The sequence below is a fragment of the Amblyomma maculatum genome, chromosome 2 (genome assembly GCF_055883805.1).
Source record: "Amblyomma maculatum isolate TAMU_Amacu chromosome 2, ASM5588380v1, whole genome shotgun sequence".
Classification (NCBI taxonomy): domain Eukaryota; kingdom Metazoa; phylum Arthropoda; class Arachnida; order Ixodida; family Ixodidae; genus Amblyomma; species Amblyomma maculatum.
The window spans coordinates 118299054-118322116 of NC_139345.1; the positions used below are offsets into that span (position 1 = coordinate 118299054).

The following is a 23063-nucleotide window of genomic DNA, read 5'->3' on the forward strand; positions in this document are numbered from 1 at the left end:
ATATGCAGAAGACTAAGGTAATGTTCAACAGCCTCGGGAAGGAACAGCAGTTTACATTAGGTAGCGAAATACTGGAAGTAGTAGGCGAATATGTCTACTTAGGACAGGTAGTAACCGCAGATCCGGATAACGAAAAGGAAATAACAAGAAGAATACGATTGGGATGGAGCGCATTTGGCAAGCACTCGCAGATTATGACTAGCAGCTTACCGGTATCGCTCAAGAGGAAAGTATACAACAGTTGCATCTTGCCTGCACTCACCTATGGGGCTGAAACGTGGAGGCTAACCAAGAGAGTTCTACTTAAGTTGAGGGCAACCCAGAGGGCTATGGAACGAAAAATGGTAGGGGTAACATTAAGAGATAGAAAGCGTGCAGAGTGGGTCAGAGAAATAACTTAAGTAACATTCTAGTAGAAATTAAGAAGAAGAAATGGACATGGGCAGGACATGTAGTGCGAAGAGAGGATAACCGATGGTCGCTGAGGGTAACAAACTGGATTCCAAGGGAAGGAAAGCTTAGCAGGGGGCGGCAGAAAGTTAGGTGGGCGGATGAGATTAAGAAGTTCGCAGGGGTCAAGTGGATGCAGCTAGCACAGAACCGGGTTAAGTGGAGAAATATGGAAGAGGCCTTCGCCCTGCAGTGGGTATAATCAGACTGCTGCTGCTGCTGATGATGATGACTATTTGCATGGAAGTAGCAGTCAGTAAATTTTCAATTCAACGCTGCTGCCCAGCGACCTGTGTCAATTGCAGTATATGTCCGAAAGACTGTTTTTCACGCACATACGCTCAACAGTTTATTGTCACACTCGAAGTATACGTGCATCGGGCGCCAATCGCTCAATTTCAGCAGTGTGTAGACAAGAAAAAAAAAAGAAGAAAAACAGCTAGAGGCTAAGGATAGCCATCGCGCTATTCGCAATTTGTGCATTGGTGCCAGCTTGGATTTGCCCGATATTTGCGATTGAAACACGTCGTTGTAATCCATTGTACCGAATTTACGCGAATGCCTCGCGTCATACGTCGAACTTTGAAAACCGAAGTATCCAGGGAGAAAAGTACCGGGCCCGTCCGACGTATCTTGCTGCAGCATCAAAAGGTTACCGGTGCATCACATCTGTCTGACGCACCCGGAAGAAAATGTACCGGGTTCTTTCGATGTAGTACATTTAGTCACAGCCAACCTAAAATGTCCAAATACACACTTGGGCTAACAGTGCTCAGTCATAGGCATGCAGTTTCCGAAACAAAGGAGGCCCGAGGATAGGGTTGCTATCGAAGAGCTCGAACGCGGCAGCAGCGCTCACCGTGTAAGTAAGTACATGGCGGTAACTGTGGAACTTGACTCGAGCTCAAGCAGGAGTCACATGTGAGCGAAAAACTGAGCCACGCGACAAGGCGGCGCGGCGAAAGCGATCATGGTTCGCTCCGTCGCCTACTGGGGAAGACGCATGTACGCGAACCGAGAAACGGCGACGACGCTCTTTGTAGGTTGTGTGGCTTGGTACGCCGCAAAACCACTGCCAAATGCAACAACAGTCATAACGATTGCAAGAATCAAAGTTATTTTGCGACAACATGCAAAGTAAAATGTATTTACAGCGAACCGTATGTGTTAACTTGCACAGTACGAGAAGTCACGTGACCCCTTGTTTTTGTTTGATTAGACGTTCTTTGCATCCTTGGCTATTCACCGTTGTTCGCACAAAGCGAAACATTCACGCGGTAGTGCACAATCACAATGCAAAATAAGCGTGCGAAATGAGCGACAGTGACGTACCTACGCTTACTTCCGGGCGAACGAGGGGAATTTTCCATTTCGGCAAATATCCGAGCGACAAGCCAAGCGACACATGCATTTATGCCTTCGCGCTATGCGTGCCGCCGTCGCGTTCTGAGGTTTCGCGTACATGCGATTCGGTCTTCATACTGCACTTGCCCCGGCCGTACTATTATGTATAAATGATGTCTGAATTTATCCGGCTGCTCTCCTACCTGGTCTCTTATGCTATGTTGTCGGCGAATGAGTTCCTGCGGTTGTAAAGCGAGCCTTGTGGATAAGCTGCTGTACAGATGTGCGCAAATCGTTCATTGCATGCAGTAGCGGAGATGCTAGCGGGTACGACCGGTGCGGTAGAGTTTCGAGTGACTCCTCTTTGTTTTACCTTTCAAAATTTCAATAATTGTAAGGAGCGCAACGTTTCACAGCTATCTCATGCGTCGGCCAGTTCTCGGCGTATTTCAGACGTGCAAAAGAACCATGGGGGAACAGTCAAAGAAGCGCACAGTAGTGGAACATCTTCGTTATGCAGACTTCGCGAAAGTAAACTTGAGCGGACTCTCCCGACCGAGTCATGAGTCGCATCGCAGGTCATAGCGTGAAAAGGCATGCTTACGGTAGACATCAGAGCACAATTGAAAGCCATAAAGACATTCACGTGCAAGCAGAGAACTTTATTACTATGGTAAAAAGGCGCAAAACCAATAAAATCTAGCATAAAGACGTTACGAGAAAGAAAACGAGAGGAGACGGTTTAAAGTAAGCCCTATTGACAACTCGAAACGAGGCGCCCGGATAGCTCAGTCGGTAGAGCGTTAGGCTTTTAACCTAACGGTCCGGGGTTCGAGCCCCCGTTCGGGCGGTCGCTTTTTTTCTTTTTTTTTTTTCCGCAATCTTTTTTTTATATATATTTAGCATGCATACATGCATAGAACACATCTACCGGAATTCTGAGCTTCCTGCCGTTGACCCTTTCGCTATTCTGTTTCTTCTTTCTCGCTGCACAGAGTCGTATCGCCAACCTGTGAGGCCAGCGCTTTAATGTGATTGGCAAAAATTACCTGCATTTTCTCTTTGTGTAATCTTGCTGGACCGCAGCTTGTCAGTGGTATTTCTTGGTCGTGCTTTTTTTTTTTTTTTGCCTTTTCTACACAAAATGAACAACAGAAATCATGGCAGAAACCAAGCAGCAGAAACTATTTTATCATCAATCGATTACAACTTGAAAAGCAACTGCATAATTTAACGCCGGGTTGGAATGAAATGAAAACAAAAAAAATAAAAATAAAACACCCCTCTTTTTTATTTTATGGCGCTTTCGTGAACACTGGCGCCATCTGTTCGAAGTTTCGGGCGTTACGTGCTCTGAGCTGGGAGGTGCGCTGCTGATATGTTGAAATTTGACTCTCAGACGCAAGCGATAATCTGCTTCTCATAGCAATTGTAGTTTAATGTCATCGTATTCATTAATGGTTTAGGCGAAATATTATGAAATAAGTACGTGATATTTTGAAGATATTCTGACTCCTCAAGCGGGAACAAATACCATACGAATTGCGAAACAACTTTTGCGGCTGGTCGATCGTGGGGATCATATTAAAGATAGATTTGTTCATCTCTTGAGTTTTCAAATTGATTTATATTAAATACACAGATGCCTTTTCTTCTTTTTTTTTTTTCACTAAGCAGGCACAGCGGATATTCATTTTCATTTTTGCCTCATCCTCACTTTGAGGTTGTCCAGTCTGAATGAAGGAAACAGTACTAAGAGACTTAAAGACTTCCATGAAGGTCCCGAAATTCCGTTATTTGCTCGCGAAATACCAATATCTGAACGTCTGATGTACTGCCTTACAGAACCGTTGCTAAAAGCGCTCAATAACGAACAGGGTCCCTAAAGACGTATATGGGGACTTTAAAGCGAATGACTAAATAATTAAATGGCAGTAAAGTTCGAGGCTGAATGCTTATGCAAACCAATGTAACGCAGACGTACTCACTTCTACGCTGTGAGCTGTTCTGGTCTAAGGATCTCGCGGAAATAACACTGGCCATAGCCGCGACCATCAAGACTAAAGAGCAACAGGAGAGGTCTTCGAACGTAGTGACGGACTCCCAACAGGCCTGCATGGACTACACTGCTGGAAAGCCCCACGGAAGGGCTTTCCATGGACGCCCGGACACAAAGACCTTGATGAAAATGAGGTGGAGAACGGTCTAGCCCGAGCTCTCATAAACCAGGTGGATACCCAACCACCTCATACGAGCGTATGGTGGCAGGATAGAACAGCCTAGGCTGGAAAGAAGACATTTCCCACAGCCACACAAAGAACTATCCTCCTAATACGCTCTAGACAGGGAGAGAACATAGATTATAACACATTTCTTAATATTCACATTTTAAAGAGCAACTCTGTCGATTTATCGATGCTTACAGATGCCCGTGAAATTTGCATCAGAAGTTCTTCTCAGGTGAAGATTACGTATTCTAAAAAGCACAGTTGAGGAAGCTTTAGTTTTCCCGGTAATGTTTGTGGCAACGTTGTGCTTGATGACGTCACAGTCGTGGTTTAGCGTGGGCGTAGTTTGCTCGTTGTAGGGTCACCTGCTAGGCTAGTGGCACGAGGCAAGGGCGATAGCAGCACCACGTGGAAACAGCCTGACACAACGCGGACACAGCCGACAGCTTGCCTCCAAACAGCATCGATCGTAGAATCAGCGTTCCAGCTCGCACCTAATGAATTCCTGGCTGCGACGGGTGGTAGCTACTGCTGTTGTTAGCTGCACGAATTATCCTACGAAAAACAGCACAGCGATTTAGCACCGATTTCCCAAGCACAAGCGGTTACACGACAAATTGAATCCTGCGATACGGGGCCCCTCAGCATCTGAGAACCCATTTGTGCGCTCAGAATATTTCACGCGAAACTGCTACCAATACAGAATACTCCTGCTAGAGGAGTTTGACCTTGCGAACACCAGGCGACGGTTGAAATCGGATGATGTGTAGGCGATCTTTCTGCGCAAGACACAAGCTATCCTGTTGCAGTCCGTCGGAGCCGCGCGGCGGATTCTTTGCGAGCCACCAGTACACACACACACACACACACACACACACACACACACACACACACACACACACACACACACACACACACACACACACACACACACACACACACACACACACACACACACACACACACACACACACACACACACACACACACACACACACACACACACACACACACACACACACACACACACACACACACACACACACACACACACACACACACACACACACACACACACACACACACACACACACACACACACACACACACACACACACACACACACACACACACACACACACACACACACACACACACACACACACACACACACACACACACACACACACACACACACACACACACACACACACACACACACACACACACACACACACACACACACACACACACACACACACACACACACACACACACACACACACACACACACACACACACACACACACACACACACACACACACACACACACACACACACACACACACACACACACACACACACACACACACACACACACACACACACACACACACACACACACACACACACACACACACACACACACACACACACACACACACACACACACACACACACACACACACACACACACACACACACACACACACACACACACACACACACACACACACACACACACACACACACACACACACACACACACACACACACACACACACACACACACACACACACACACACACACACACACACACACACACACACACACACACACACACACACACACACACACACACACACACACACACACACACACACACACACACACACACACACACACACACACACACACACACACACACAAGCGCACACACACACACGCACACACGCACACACACACGCACGCACACACACACACACACACACACACACACACACACACGCACGCACGCACGCACACACGCACGCACGCACACACGCACGCACACACGCACGCACGCACGCACACACACACACACACGCGCACGCACAAACACACACACGCACACACAACAAAAAAAGCTAAAATCTGTAGATCTCTTAAATAATATCTGCTTGGGTGATGGAATGTCAAAAAACAATCCTTACCGAAGATCGCTGATCTCAACAAGCTTCCGGTGATAACTGCGATACTATAAAATTTCTGCAATCAGCTCCCACCTGCTGATATGGCTCAGCTCATCCGATCTCGTACTCTAGCTCTGCTGCTAAGGCACATCGAAATTAAACCTTTATTTTACTGTGAGATAAGTGGATTAACAGTAAAGCTGTTCCACGAAGAGACCATTTACTATAGCGCTGGTGAATTCCAAAGCGCCGCCCGCTGCGACTTCGATGTGAAACAATTGGCCTAGCGATGGCACATAATGCACGACCGGAACGCCGTCCGCCGCTCTTGCGGGCATCACCGTTGCGGTCAGCTTGCTGCATCCGGTGCGGCAAGCGTTGTGAAGTTGTCGTCCACTTTGTAGATGTCGATGGGGTCGGTCATTTTTCGATGCACCACTTAAAACGTTGTGCGCCGAGCAAACGAGCCTGCAGTGCGGGACGAGGTTATGCTGCATGGTCGGGCGCGTACTCGAAGGTTGTGTCCGTCGGACGGCGCACTACACAATGCCTATATGAGGTGTTGATCTTGAAACTTTCTTCAGTGTGCAAAATGAACGTAGTGGAAACTGTCCAACCCGCGTGCTTTAAAATTTTGCACCAGGGCTAGGACGCGCACTTTCCGTACAATTCCGTAAACAAACGCCGACGCCACCGCTGGACTTCGTAATAAATAGTCGTGACCGACGTGTTGGTTACAAGGCATGACATGAATTTGAATTAGAAGCTTGTTTTCGTACACAGCGCAATCATTTTCGCCACATATTGAAGGCGCACCAAAATTTGTATGTTCCAATTTTTATCCATTGCAGTTGCCATTATTTGCAAGAGGCATTAGTTTTGGTCGTGTAGCAGCGCGTAGACAAATTACATTAATTTGAACAAATGCGATTCGATGGGAATAACATTAAACTTTCCATGTGGCAGGGACTATAATGCTGCGGGATTATAATCTCACAAGCAGCGAGGCGTATTTTGGTCTGGTATCGAAGAAACAATAGGAATTCGGACTAGTAGTAACGAACATGCACCGGGCTTTGTGAGTGCATGAATGACTTTAATATTCTAAGGAATTAATGCTTCATATGGCAATAATTTAGCCCCATTCAAGGCCTCTCGCTCGTTCTGCCTGCATTGGCTATGCATGCCGAGTACTGCTTGTTTTATTTTTCATTTGCAACGGAATGATGAGTCCTGGCTGTCACTGCCCGAAGACATAGAGGACGACTCACCGACAACAAATAGTACGTTTCACATGGTGCCGCACGTGATAGCGATTGGCGTTGGCACACCTCGGCAGAACGGCAGCGGGGGCATGCGATCATGATGGAAAATAGCGCAAAAAAGGAAAACGAAGGACGGAAGGACGACACGTGCCGTCATCAGTGCCGTCATCACATGACGTCACGCAAAGCAGTGGTTTACGCAAGCAGCAGTTCTGGTTCACGTTTTTTGCTTATTTAAAATTATTGCTTGCGTGTAGTAAAAAATTAAATCACGCACTGCGATGACCAAGCCTTCAGCAATAAAGTCAATCATTAACTCAGTATGGTCGAAAAATTGCCGGCGTTGCTCTTTAAACAAAAAACCAGTCCAACAAAATACCCAAGTTACTGTCGTTGATGCGCAGCAAGCCCCACTATGCCTCTCGGGAGTGCCGGGACGAACCGTATAGAAAGTAATAGTGCCATACCCGACATGCGAGGAGGGCGAGACCGGCCCTGACCAGCGACAACTTGGACCAGCGAGTCTAGATCATGCAGCTAGTCTGACGCCAGTGGAGCCCTGGACTAGAGGCATCGAGCGTCCTCCTGCTCGTGCAAATTAATACCTTACATACATTTTCTCTCTCTCTCTCTCTCTCTCACTCGCTGTCTCGTGGACGTATCTTTCATTAAGATATGCAATTAAAATAAGTTTCGCATTTTTAGCGCTTTACAGTGTTCTGCAACTTTATCGAACCCCCGTTTGAAAAATTCTCCCACCTCAACCGGAGGCTCATTTGCGCTGCAACTGCGCACAAAGCTTGCGAGTTATTCTCCTCTTCTTTACGAGGTAAGTTTGACCATGGTGCTTACTTGGTTTTGTCGCGCATGATGAGAAACCCGAACCGTCTGCAACGAGACTGAGGAGCAAAAAACGCCAGCCCAGAGTTTCTAGCAAAAGACAGCTGTGGCGTCATCTGGCGTCGCTGGAGCAAAGCGCTGCGGTTCTAAAGCGCTGAGGCAAGCACGGCACGTTTCTGTAATAGTGCTAGATGGCGCATTCGTGCTCTTTGGCGGAAAATTTACGTTTGCGTCTTTTGCTCCTCAGTCTCGTCGCAGACGGTTCTCGTTTCTCATCATGCGCGACAAAACCAAGTAAGCACCATGGTCAAACTTACCTTGTAAAGTATAGGGGACGAAAACACGCAAGCTTTGTGCGCAGTTTCAGCGCAAATCAGCCTCCGGTTGAGGTGGGAGAATTTTTCAAACGGGGGTTTGATAAAGTTGCAGAACACTATTTTTTGCTAACGTCATTTCGACTGCACATGATGAACTAATTTGTTATCCTCTCCTTAAGTTGATCTCTCTTAGAGGGCCTTATTTACTTGACATCCCGCCACCCTCTTTCTTCCACGCTCTCTCTCTCTCTCTCTTTTTATTTACGACTTCTGTTATTTCACCAAGTGTGTAGATAGAATATGCCATAGTATCGTTATTTAGCTCTTAGAAGGCACAGGAGTGTGTCCCGAACGTCAGTACACACCGTTTAATATTATGTTTGTTCTTTTTAACTTGTTAAACTGCCTGTGATTAAAGTGTCATTATAATGCTAATCGATACAAACAATAGCCCTCACATATGTCGCTGCTACTGATGTTTTTGAATTCTGACCTGGAGAGGATTTTCTTTCTTCGGAAGAATTCATTTCCAGAAAACAAAAAGGAAGAAGAAATCCTACAAACCCGTCCGTGGCGTCATGTCTGCATCTCCCAAAACACTGCGGTAGATATTGACCACTTGCTGTGGGTTTGTCCGGCGCTGAAGCCAAAAAAAGAATTCAGAAACTAGCAGCAGCGAGTCTCCCGCCAAACAACCCATCTTCACGGGTATATACGGGAACGCAGGGCTCCCATCATTGCTCTCTCATCGACTTTATTAGATCGGCTAAATCTTCATTCATTTAGCTAGCCCCGGTCCCATTATTCCCATTAATAATCCCCTTTAGCCTTGAGGAAATAAAAACGTTATAAAAATTAAACCGAAGTCTACGAGACGGATATATATACGGTAGTTGTCCTGCCTCCTTGTATGTCTGTTTATGGCGTTGCGCGTAACTTTGTCGAAATTTTCAACCAACTAGTCCCCATCTCTGCTTTGCTTGCTACGAGACGGACTCACGCAGGTAGATTAGAAGCCAAAATTGAACTAAAAAAAAAAAACTAACAGCCAAGACTTATGACGTTCCTTAAACTCGATGCTAATGAGGGAAAGCTGCAAAACCTGGATGGGGCACTCAAACTCGATTTAAGTATTATACAGCGCTAGGATTCGTAAATTTCAATATAAAGCTTTTAATATCGCAAACTTGCTAGGGCATGTAAATGGGCTCTTTTCCTCAAGGTTAAGACAGAAATCATAAATGATTTCTGCCTCTAGAAAAATTGTATGGCTTGTTCTCATCAAAACGCTTCAACGACATGCTTTCAGAAATTCGCATGAATCACTTGAAGGGCTTATGCTTAAGCGGTTCCTCATTAAATGCGAATAGCATAAAAATACCAAACATGCACCAGACTCGCCCACGTGATTCATATGACGCCGGGATAGCGTCGTCATGCATGCACCTCATAATCATCATGCAATTAACCGCTAAAAAAATGCACGCTTGTTTTTACTTGCTGTTCATCTAAAAGATATCAAATAAAAATTGTTCTTTTTGACTCACGGTGCCCAGATATAGGTATTAGGCTAAATACCATGTCTACTTTAACCTCTGCAAACGAAATAAAGTCACAGCTTTGGGCCAAATGTCCTGAAACTTTACTTTTGTAGCCACATTCTTGTGGCCTCGTATTTTATTCTTCTCCGGGGGCTTCTTTCCTTGCATGTGAAAATAATTAGGTGGTCCTATTCAAACTTTATCTCCCGTCGGGGTCCCTTAAAATTTCTGCCTGCAAACCTCTTACCGTTGTCTTCTTCAAAGAAGCCGCCGCCTTTCTGTCGACACGTGTAGATAACTGCACCCAAAAGCTTTTGACAAATGTACAGTAATTACAACTTCCCTTTATAGCGGTCGCGAACAGTTTTTTTTCCTCAGCTAATATGCTTTAGCACGTATCTATTATCTCTATGAGTTTATTTTTGACCTTTTTTTTGCAAGACTGCGAAAACTCTGTCTTTTGTATCCTATTTCATTTGAGCGCGTAGCGCAGAACAGTCGGTCGCATTCAGCGTTAATCTTGACTTTGAATAAAATTGTACCTCCACTTCCTTCTGTTGCATCGCTTCCTACCCTCTTCGCGTTCATTTTTTTTATTCCTCCACTTCCTGATTTATGTTTAATATATTGAAATGGTTCCCCTCTCCCTCCCTCATGCCCTTCGGCGCCCCTCGCGCCACGGTGCCTCCTTAATTTTCATATCTCGCCTTCGCAGCAGAACTACTTTATATACTTCTCTGCACAATATCCAAGTGGGGCTACCTTCATTGTCTGTTTTTTCGTACAGATGGACAAATTAAAGCTTGCTTGAAATTATACTTATGTCGACAGCGCTTTACTTGTCTTATTCTTTTCCCTTTATTTTTTTAACGCGAAAGCCTTTAATGGCTCATACTGTCGTCGACAAAAGCTGTCCGCGCGAGCGACGCACCTGATTGGTCGACAGAGAAGTGACGTCAGCAGCCGCCAAATCCGAAGCGACTAACCAGAAGTCTCATTTTGTCTAACGCTCCTGCCATCTGCAATCCCACGTTTGAACGCGCGACAAGGAACGCTACGCGACAGGAGCGATGGTGTACCGTCTAAAGGCACACTTGTTGGAGAAAGTGTGACAGATACTGCGCCTTTCCTTTCTTGTAAACTAATTATAATTATATGTAGCACTGAAACGAACGCCGATAAAGGGCGAACTATGAGAGGCAAATGATAGGAGAGCGACGAATAGTGGAGCTAGATTCCTACTGTTTGCTACATCAATGTTCTCAAAGCACATGACAAAACTGCTTTGATCTACTTTATAGGCATTAAGTATACTTCAACATCAGTGTCCTGGTTGCACGTAATTATTTACAGACATTTCTAACTCCTTTTCTTGGCCCCCTGTCACATTTCACAGTCGGTAAGTGCATCGCTCTCGCAGACAGGCGCTGATGGGAGCCGCGAATAGAAGCGTCGTTTTCTGCGGACTTCAAGTATCCATTCACTGACAATAGCTCTTGCGGCGCGTATGTGATCTATAGTTTACTGAACAGTTTTTGATAGTATATATCATACTCAGACCCCCTTTAATAAAATATAGTATGGTTTTATTTTTGTGTGGATGAGTTACGCGACGGTCGCTATGCGGCCAACAGGTGGGGCTAGTTGTCGAATGTTATTAATGTCGTTAATTTGCCGCGATGTGTGTGTGTGTGTGTGTGTGTGTGTGTGTGTGTGTGTGTGTGTGTGTGTGTGTGTGTGTGTGTGTGTGTGTGTGTGTGTGTGTGTGTGTGTGTGTGTGTGTGTGTGTGTGTGTGTGTGTGTGTGTGTGTGTGTGTGTGTGTGTGTGTGTGTGTGTGTGTGTGTGTGTGTGTGTGTGTGTGTGTGTGTGTGTGTGTGTGTGTGTGTGTGTGTGTGTGTGTGTGTGTGTGTGTGTGTGTGTGTGTGTGTGTGTGTGTGTGTGTGTGTGTGTGTGTGTGTGTGTGTGTGTGTGTGTGTGTGTGTGTGTGTGTGTGTGTGTGTGTGTGTGTGTGTGTGTGTGTGTGTGTGTGTGTGTGTGTGTGTGTGTGTGTGTGTGTGTGTGTGTGTGTGTGTGTGTGTGTGTGTGTGTGTGTGTGTGTGTGTGTGTGTGTGTGTGTGTGTGTGTGTGTGTGTGTGTGTGTGTGTGTGTGTGTGTGTGTGTGTGTGTGTGTGTGTGTGTGTGTGTGTGTGTGTGTGTGTGTGTGTGTGTGTGTGTGTGTGTGTGTGTGTGTGTGTGTGTGTGTGTGTGTGGCTGCCGCTGGTATCCGCGATGTGAAGCACTTTGGCTTTTACGCCATCAATGATTCTCTATTCGTTTCATGAACCGGTGCTCCTTCTTCAGCGGTATGGCCGACTTCCCTACCGGTGGCATCTCTGACGGTGGCGAAAATATAGAAAGTCAGCTCTGTGAATTCCTTGTTTTCAGTACTGAAAAACAATCGTTATATAGTCTATGTATAGACCGCCATGAAGCTCTCCCCCTGACGTTCTTGTTTCTTACTACTGTTTCGTCTTTTCCATATGCATATCTTCCCTTGGTACAGAAAGTCTACTAGAACATCCTTCTCGTTACTTCTCTGTTTTTCCACTTCCCTCTCTTTTCACTCCAGAAACATCATTCATTCAACTTTGAGAAAGATGCCAGGAGCGTGCTACCAAGTTTTTGTGGGCTGAGGAGTACGACTTATAACACCCAATCTGAACATCACAATTGTCTGTGCGGTCGCTGTGGTTGGTTGTGCTGTTTCCTGGCGTCATTGAAGCAAATGATGTAGCAACCTACGCCGTAGCAAACTGCATCCGGTGGTTGAGATGATAACCATTGCGATATGCATAACAGAGCCCATTTGAGGCTCGCCGCCTCAAAAAATAACGACTATGCGTCTCATAAACTCGTTAACGATAGTTGGCAGGTAGCGGCTGCAATTCTAGATCTAGAAATGAAAGCAGCTAGATGAAGCAGGTGAGGCATTCGGTAAGTACTATCACATCATGAAGGAAAAATTACCAATATTACTTAAGAGGAAAGTATATAGCAGCTGTACCTGAACGGTACTCACCTATGGGTCAGAAACGTGGCGGCAACGAAAAGGGTTCTTTTAAGTTGATGTCAACGCAGAGAGCAACGGAACAACAACAACAACAACAAAAAAAAAAAGTCGGTTTAAAGCTAACTGACAGACAGGAAGCGTGCCGAATGGGTCGAGGAAAAAAAAGGCGAGCTATTGAAATATTAGTAGAAACCAAGAGGAAGAAAGGGGCATATGGCCAGGTCATATGATGTGAAGGCAAGAAAATAGCTGGTCTCTAAGGCTGACATACTGGGCACAAAGGGAAGGTAGCTGGTGTCTGCATAAACTTAGAGAGGGCGGATGACATTAGGATTAGGATGAGATTAGGAAGTCTCCGGGGACCAAAAGGTTGCAGCTGGAAACAGTACCTGGTGAATTACAGGGATATGGAGAAGCCTTTGCCATGCGGTGGTTGTAGTCAGACTGGCGCCGCCGCCGCTGCTGCTGCTGCTGCTGCTGCTGCTGCTGCTGCTGCTGCTGCTGCTGCTGCTGCTGCTGCTGCTGCTGCTGCTGCTGCTGCTGCTGATGCTGATGCTGATGCTGATGCGGCCATTCCCCTTTGTATCGGGGGATCACAAAGTTCTGGATCAGGCCAGGAGAAACGGGTAGAAAAATTGAGGTGTGAGAGAAAATTCTATGCTAAATGTTCAGTCAAATAGTCCGAAGAAGTAAGAAAGAGAGAGAAAGAAGAAATTTAACAGGCTTCTCTGTTGCGCCACCAGTCCTCGAGGCGGCGCTTTGTCGTCTCCCCTGCCCTCATGATTGCCCTAGTAATCATGAGGGCAGTGCTGCTGCCGCTGCTGCTGCCGCTGCTGCTGCCGCTGCTGCTGCCGCTGCTGCCGCTGCTGCCGCTGCTGCCGCTGTTGCTGCCGCTGCTGCCGCTGCTGCTGCTGCTGCTGCTGCTGCTGCTGCTGCTGCTGCTGCTGCTGCTGCTGCTGCTGATGATGATGATGATCATCATCATCATAATCATCTAGTGGCTACTGGCAAGTGGCAAGGCCGGTCTCTAATTCGTCTGCAAGTTGTTTGACGTCACGAGACTAATGGTAAGATCAAATCTTAATGTGCTGCAAGCTCAGGCAGCTTCTTTCCTAAATGGAAGGATGAGGAGATAATAGAACACCGTTGAGCAGCTTGTGTTGTCGCTCTGATTGGCTAAGTTGTTTAGTGACGTCGCATCCACGTCGCCTCGCACGAGTAATTCTAAGGCCGGCATATATAATTTGACCTATGACTGACCAATGACTGAGAATCACCTGACGTTTGACCTTGTCTTTAGACCTTGACTTCGCTTTGATTTTATGTTTGACCTCGGCCTAAACCACGAGTCAAACTACTAGTTTTCAGCATACTGCCATTGGCGTAACCAGGTTAAGCCTCTTCTAAATTTCTTTCAGATCGAACGCTCTCCCTCCAGAACTACTCCGCCAGGTTACAAGACTTGAGAAGCAGTCGCGGTTCAAACACGGGTTCGGCGCGTGCGTGATCAAAAGGCAGGAGTGAGAAGCGTCATCCGCTTATTGTTCGGAGTGTGCGCCACTCTAATTAGTCTGATGCTCTGTGTGCCCGATCAATGCAGTGCCGAAGCCATACTTAGGCACGACTGCGCATGCGGTCACGCCGTCGCCGCCTATTGTGGGTTCTCTTATGAAAATACTCCTTGGCGCCGCATGCCGCAGCGAACAAAGGAAAATAAATAAAAAAAAAAGTGGAGAGTAAGAAACAGAGGCCGCACTGCAGAGAATGAAAGGCGGCATCTCTTGCCCGCATTCGCTCTCGGGCCAACCGAAACGAAACCAGCTGCCTCGGCCGCTAACGAGAGAGTAATGACGTTAAGGCCTAAAACGTACTGCCACCGTTCCGCAGCTGCATGACTTTTCTCATATAGAAAAGAATCGCAACGCGAGCGCATGTGCCTCTAGACTAATGGGCGAGTGCTGGGTATATACCAATTACGCGTGGCGGCTGGTCTGTTTTCAGCCAGACGCCTGTGCGTGAACGTCGGAGACCATTTTTGCTCGGCGAGACGACGACTACTACAACCGAATAGAAGCTGTGTTACTGTGAAGATGTACGCGGGGGCATCGGGCTTTATTGTTTGCGAAAAACTTCGCAGATAATGGCATATAGGCTTAAACTGTGTACAGCTACGCATGTATAAAAAAAATGGCTGTAACGGCAGCCACTAGGGAAAGAGCACGCGCGTCTGGACACTTACGTAGAGGCATGCTTAATGCTAAAATTAGAGGAGTCTTGTTTGTCGTCCGTGATTGTGGTGGCGGAGAGGGAGGGGGGTGGAGTGTACCATACCTTACAATTTACACTGGAAAGGCCGGGAAAGTTCACAGTAAGCAGAAAAATTGCAGACCGGGTTTTTAAACAGCGCTCTTGTGTAAAGCAATCAAACCACGCAGTTAACGGTATAACTCGCCTTATTTTTTTTCCTCGGCGTGGGGAATTCTTTCCAGGGCCTTTTAATGTTATTTAGGTCCCGTGTGCTTCTTCGCAAAACAGACGAGTATTCCTTTAGCACGAACGTACCGACGAAGGAGCGTGTAGGCGCGGTCTCGGAGATCAATGACGAAATTTATTTAATTTCGCGAGCCGCTCGTAGAGGAACTCGAGTAAGTTTTGCTTTGTGCGCTTCAGCAAAACCTCACTCCAGACTCGAGCAACAATGTAACTGCCGAGTTTCTGGTGGTTGTGAGGCGCGTCGCTCAAAAGTTAACAAACCGTTTGGTCGGTTAGGCTTGCGTGACGAAGTAAACCACTGGAGTGGTACCCGAATAGCTTCGGAAGCAAGGTTGTGCTGGCGTTTAACTATAACAAAACAGCTTTAGGAAACCATTTGTTCCCCTGAAACTATTTATGCTCAACTAACTCTTGTTTCGACCTTTTAAACGAAGAAGGTAGACCATAAACTGTCATATTACGTGAAGCATGACCTTCAAATCTGCCAGCCTGAACCCGCTAACCACTACCCGTTGAAGCTGGAATAAATTTCAAGGGCAAGCATCTGGGTCCGCATTCCGAGTGTGTGTGGTTATCGAATATGTCGCTATTTCCCTGACCTCGAGTCATCGAATTGGTATAAATACCGCAACCGCGTGTCAGGTTGGTTGCCGCTACTTCCGGTTCTGGCTTTTCCGCCAATCAGATGACTCGAGGTGAGGGAGATGGCGACATTTTAGATAACGACGCCAACTCGGAATACGGAATACGAACGCTCCTCGGCTGTCTGATTGTCACTGAAGCAAACTGAGCATTCATCGTGTGCACCAGCTGAAGAGGGCTAACAAGTTTTATTACTTTTTCGCACCGCTAGAAGCACAGTTGTTTAAAGAATGTTCCTTTCTGCCATGATCACAATGGCGCGACTTCTCAATTCGGGCTTGGTTGCGACAGAGTGCAGCCAGGTGACAGAAACTGAAAGTTTGCGAGGCAGCTTATTTTCGTGCTGAGCGTTTAGTGAGTTCCACAAGGCGGAGTACTAAAGGCAGCATTTACAGTTACTCATAACATATCCCGTGAGAAGAGGCAAAAGTTATAAATAAAACGTACAGCTAGGTGTTTCCAGAAGCTATATGCGAGTATAATCAGTCTTGTGAGGATAACTGTTCTTGATATACTTACCAGCTAGGCACGAATGAAATTCTGTCACAGTTGGTACAGGGTAACTTGAGAACGCTGGCGCTTAGTATGGTAATAAGTCGCTTTCCATCTTACTCAATGTGCCAACCACTGGGAAGGTTGGTTTTTGTTGTAAATGATAGTTTGCAGTGTAGAAGAGACCGGTGCCAAGCCTATAAGAAAAACAACAAAAAAAAAAAAAAACAAAAAAAAAAGCAAATAGCGCTATATCACTCCACATTGATCTCCCGATATAACGCCTGGCACGGGGGTGACCCGTCATGCGGACATTTTAGGAGGCGTCAGTCGCTACAAAGCGAAAGTGAACATTGATATTAGGTCTGCATGGTGTTGCTGCTGCTGCTGCTACTACTACTACTACTACTACTACTACTACTACTACTACTACTACAACTACTACTACTACTACTACTACTACTACTACTACTACTGATAATACTACCACCACTACTACTACCACTGCTACTAGTACCTCTACCACTACTACCACTACCACTACTAGCATTACCGCTACTACTAACACTACTACTACCACCACTACTGCCCCTACTGGTAGTGTTGATGGTACACCAACACTACCATCACCACCACCATCATTACTACGACTACTGCTACTACTACTGTTGCTGCTTCTACTACTACTACTACTACTACTACTACTACTACTACTACTACTACTACTACTACTACTACTACTACTACTACTACTACTACTACTACTACTACTACTACTACTACTACTACTACTGTCGCAATTCCGCTTTTGATGCTGCGTGTTCACTGCATTTGGAAGCGAAATTACACACTGCTCAAATTAATGTAACAATAAAGCAAGCAGTGCAGATGCCGTGCTTACTTCTTGTTAATGTTCTCTTATTTTTGCCTTCTTTACGAATAACTATCGATACGAGCATTGTTCTCAAGTCGTCTCATAACATCCTCCATCATTGTTGGGGCGCCGCTTCGCTGCGTTTAATCTGATCTCCAGCATGCTTACCTAATGACTTCCCATTCGGTCAGAAGCACTTCGCTGGGCCTAAATCAGTTATGCAAGCAGGCAGACAAGGGCTGCGAGACAAAGAGGACCGCGGTCATTATTCGTAGCCAGTCATGCACGTTTCCTGTCTTCCCGTCGTTGCAAAACGCCACTCGCGCGACTCAGCGGCAATAGCTGCGCGGCAAGAGGCCGCAAGCGAAGTGTTCGCTCGGGGACGACAAACAATTCAACTGTATAGCGACCCTCGTGTTTTGAGATTGCATTTGCTGAAAAGGGATCGATGCCTGGATAGAACGGGAAAGAATGAGACAAGGCTAAACCAATAAAAGGGAAGGGAGGAAAAAGACGAGAGGAGCGGCCATTCGATGTGCACTTATCCGTAGAACTGCCCAGAGTCAACAACAGCGGTTGGAGAGCCGGTTACGTAAACAGAAAATCCGCCCTCAGGAGTGTGCGTGTGAGAGCGCAGGGGAGGGGGGCTGCCACCTCCGGCGCAGATGTTCAGCTCTGTTCCGTTCAAGATGGAACAACAACTCACAAACAATAAAATATTGAATTAAAAGAAAAACGGAAAATCCAAGCCCCGGGCAACGTGTGCTAAACTGCAGCACGCTGCATGCCACGTGACACGTCGGCCCGCTTGCCGTTGCCGTCGTCGTGTTTACTGCGGGGTCACGTTGTCAGGAGCACCCGCTACACGCCCGCTCGATCTCTCACGCAATTGATTTCGTTGTTTAGTAATAACACGTGTGATCTCGCGATTAAACGCGGCGACGCGTAATGTAGCCAAATCAACCGATGACAGGAAAGAACACTTTTAAGTGAACCGATTTAGCCGCTCGCATTGTCCACGAAGCCTAACGTGCGTCATAAGCCGCGGTGCCTCCCCCCCCCCCCCCTCTCATTTTCTGCCACAGATCATATAGTGTGAGAATAGAGACATCGCACTGTTTGTAAACAATGTGACGTCAAGGGAAGCAAGTGTAGAGGTGGGAGGGCCGTAAAAAATCCGGCTTGGTTGGCAAAACAGTGCATAATTTCCTGCCGGGTCTGCCTCGTTGTGTGAAGCGTCGTGGAGCTCCCCGACTATGTGCAGTTTGTCACTTGCAGTGTTACACACGTTAGTTATGCTTAGCTTAAACACAAGTACGCTCAGTACGCTCAAGTAAGCTTAAGCTCAGTACGCTTACCCGTTTTGTTTTTCAAAATGATTTTCACTGGTGACTCTCCTGCCACACGAAGTGTTGGCAGCACTGGAAAACGAATGATCTACATGGCTGGCTGGGTGATTTCTCTCTCAAGCACGGATGCTTTCAGTTTGCGTCGTTGAAATTATCATCGGTTTGACAAAGTCGAGACGTTATTGCTAAAAATAATATAATATAAATAGATTGGTTCACAGGAAGGGAAAGGCGCAGTATCTGTCACACTTGCGTGGACACCTGAACCGCGCCGTAAAGGAAGGGAGAAAGGGAGTGAAAGTGGAAAGAGAGAAAGAGGGGCCGTAGTGGAGGGCTACGGAGTAATTTCGACCACCTGGGGATCTTTAACGTGCGCTGACATCGCACAGCACACGGATGCCTCTTCGTTTCGCCTCCATCGAAATGCAGACTTTCACTCCCACCATCTTCCCTTGCCTTACGGCGCGGTCAGGTGTGCTGTCCGATGTCAGCGCATGTTAAAGATCCCCAGGTGGTCGAAATTACTCCGCAGCCCTCCACTACGGCTCCTCTTTCTTTCTTTCTTTCTTTCTTTCTTTCTTTCTTTCTTTCTTTCTTTCTTTCTTTCTTTCTTTCTTTCTTTCTTTCTTTCTTTCTTTCTTTCTTTCTTTCTTTCTTTCTTTCTTTCCACTTTCACTCCCACCCACCTCCCTTCCCTTACGGCGCAGTTGAGGCGTTCACAGCAAACATGTGAGGCAGTTACCGCGCCTTTCCCTTCCTATAAATCAATCAATCAATCAATCAATCAATCGAAACGCAGCCGCCGCAATCAATTTACAGCATGCTAGTTTGCGGGCAAAATATAGTGGGATATCAGGGGCTAGTGGACCACACCGAATAATATTTCTGCGGAGCGCACTTAAATGATGTAAGCAAAACTGCATGCTTTTAGATTGGGACATGTTCTCGAACTCCCGATTCCGTCTTCGAATGCTGCTGTGCGTGCCCTTGGAAGCCGTCTCGTGACAGAAGCTAGCACCTCGAATATAATCTGCTACACAGGAATAAACTAACTGCCGATCAAAAAATTATTAGAGCCAGCTGCTAACGATGGCATGCCATCCGGGCCTTTGATAGCTCGATCGGGCACCATTATAGTACGATTCGTTCGGAAAGAAAATAAAGCTAATTGAGAGCTTGTTTATTCACCGCAAAATACGTGAACGAGCGAGTATACCGCAAACTTCGGCTTACACTTAAGTACAATCAGGTCAAGGGGTGTATGACGTCTGTCGCTTCGCCCTTTACACAGCTCCGGAACTCATTCTCTGCCGCTGCCGAAGCGACAAACACGCGATGCTGGTCTCCGAGCTATTTCCCCATTCCACAGCGTTTCAACTTGACAGCATTAATAAAAACGCAGCAAATTGTCGCTACGGGATACCTAAACAAGGGTGCCTGGATGCCTTTCGCCTCTGCTAACATATAATCCACTACACCTCGCCCCCCCAACAGCGGAAAGTTTTCATAACCAAGCCAAGCCAACGTCGTTCCTGACGTAGGCTTGGAGATGTATACAGGCGGGTCATTTTTTCTCTTTACAGAGGAACTCCTGAACGAACGATTCCCGTCTTGGAGCCTTGTTTTGTATGGATGCCATCACTTACGGGACTGCATCCTTTTTCCTTTGCCTTTTTGATGGTAAAGGCAGTGAACTCATGAGGAATAGTTGGCACAGTTATGAAAATATTAATGCTGATATGTCCCACAATCGACACAATTCTTCCCACGTGAAATGATAAGAACGAAACGTTCCCTAACCTTGATATGCATTTCTGCAGGACACCTAATATCGTTCACGTACATGAACTTTGCTACATTAAAATTTGCATCTACTATCTCCCAGAGGTTTATAGTACGCAGTCGTAAGGTATCATTTAATGTGCCAAACCATGCGGTTTGGATTGGATTGAAGCTCCGCTCTAAGTAAATCGTACTAATGTACTAATGTAAGAGTGGCATGCTCTAGTCAGAATCTAATATAAAGGTCCTGTATAGGATTCAATCCGTGTCTCTTCTCTAGCCTCACAAGGAGATACCCAGGTTGGCACCAGCTACCAACTCGGCCATGTCACGTGGTCTCGTGACATTGTGCAATCTGCCCACCAATCAGTGACCTATCATGTCACATGCCGCCTAACACCTGCCAGAACAATGCTTGGGATGTTTTGCTCACAAAGCCGATGCCTCGTTTTCTAGAGCAGGGCTATTCTAACGCAGTCAAGCGAAAAGCACATATCCTCCTATGTTTGTTCACAACAGACTGTGTCATTTGTTTTCGACCCCCCCCCCCTTCCCCCCTCCCCTCCCTCTCTCCGTCTTCCCAATCCCTTTGGGGGAAATTTAAAGGAGTATTAGCTATTTATGTTTTTCTTCCATGCTGCATCCTTTAATATGATGCGTTTGACATTAGCATACGTGGATTTACATACCCCGTGATTTATTTACCACGGTTTTTTTTTTTTTTACCTACAACCGCTAAAGAAGTTATAGTTTAATTTCTTCTTTGGGCTGTTTCGGTGTCGGTTGTATCGGCTGAAGAATGGGCGTTACGTGTAATTTATGCTTAGGTCACACAAGACGTGAGGAAACTTTCAGTATAGCTACTGATGTTTTTCCTTTCTTCTTTCCTTTCTTCTGCGTTTTGAAGCACGCAAACTTCACCACCTTACCAGACTAGGATTAGTACCGCAGGCTGTAATGCAGTCCTTTTTTTGTGTGTGTTTCTCAGAGGATGTAAACACTGATTACACGTCACAACTACCGTTTGGGTGATAACCCCCCCCCCCCCCCCCCCCCCCAAAAAAAAAAAAAGAAAAAGAAATGTAGAAATAAATTCATATATAATGTATTTAGCGGTCGGAGGCGAATTCTACGAGCTGTTTCATACGTTCTAATCATTTACACATCATTTGAAAAAAATAAAACATGCAAATGGAATGCAATGCTTTTTAATTTAGTTTTATTTATCGGATACGTGCATCGCCTTCGTGTCGTTACAATAAGAGAGAGAGAGAGGGAGGGTAAATACTAAAACGCTTGGAAATGCAATTGACCATGATAAACTAAAAAACGTACATACATACAGACATAGCGAAATCAAATACTCAGATGTAGTAAAATGCTTCGTTTGATGAGGGTTAAACGAGTTCACTCGACAGCTCGAATCATGGTCAAATGCATTTACAAGCGTTTTATATTTACCCTCTCTCTCTCTCTCTCTCTCTCTCTCTCTCTCTCTCCTACTGTAACGACACGAAGGAGATGCACGTATCCGATAAATAAAACAAAATTAAAAAACATTTCATTCCATTTGCACTGGCGAATCACTCGCACAAAAATGAATGCCGATAGCATCAATCCTGAATGCATACTATAATTTTGAAGACGTGGTCTTTTTCTCTTTGATGTATAAGTGGGCGGCTTCAAATACTCCTCTCGTTCTATACCAATTTGGCAATAAAATATTCTGTGAAAAAAAAACTTGGCACTTACATCTGTCCACCCGAGCAATAGTTTAGTTTTAGTCATACTTATAACATCTGTCGTAATACCAATGGAAAACTGAAGCTACCCTATTTTGAAGTTTTTCCAGCATATTGATGTGTTCCTCTTTATATGAGTCCCAGCGACCGCAGGCGCATTCAAGCACTGATCGCACATACGTAAAGGGCAGCTTCTGTTTTACATCGAATCTAAACTGTTTGAAATTGTGCCTGGAAAAAGAAAAAGAAATGAGAATACATGCTGCTTTATTCGCGACGTAACTAACGTGTCCGGTCCACCGTAAGTCCGTCGTCAAATATACCCGGAAATATTAATTCTCTGTCGCTTTATCCAGAGCGACGCTATTTATCGTGTATTCAGTAGGTTTATGGGCCTTCTTTCCTGTGAAAGTCACCTGTAGGCATTTTGTAACATTCAGCGCCATTACTCAACGCGTCACAAGGGGCGTCTAAATCGGTTTGCAATGATACAAAATCGCTATTTTCATTGATAACCCTGCACACGATGCAATCATCAGCGAACATGCGAAATGATTGATGAACACCAGATATGATGCCATTTATATACATATATTATGGTGAGGCAGGCCAAAAGTAAAACAAAATAATGTGTCTCTGCCCGTGCCACTAGGTATAACGGGCTGCCATTGATGTACAGCAAAAAAAAAAAAAAAAAAAA

At 45.9% G+C, this 23063-nt stretch overlaps 1 long non-coding RNA gene and 1 other non-coding gene across 2 annotated transcripts in view; both read left to right on the forward strand.

Annotated features, from left to right (window-relative positions):
* Positions 1–2004: 2004 nt before the first annotated feature.
* LOC146199673 (uncharacterized) overlaps positions 2005–23063 on the forward strand; it is a 178685-nt gene continuing 157626 nt past the window's right edge. The window contains exon 1 of the long non-coding RNA XR_014704763.1: positions 2005–2135. This is a non-coding gene — a long non-coding RNA (uncharacterized LOC146199673). The remainder of the gene's footprint in view (positions 2136–23063) is intronic.
* Positions 2572–2644, forward strand: TRNAK-UUU (transfer RNA lysine (anticodon UUU)). Its single transcript has one exon. It is a non-coding gene; the product is annotated as a tRNA-Lys (tRNA).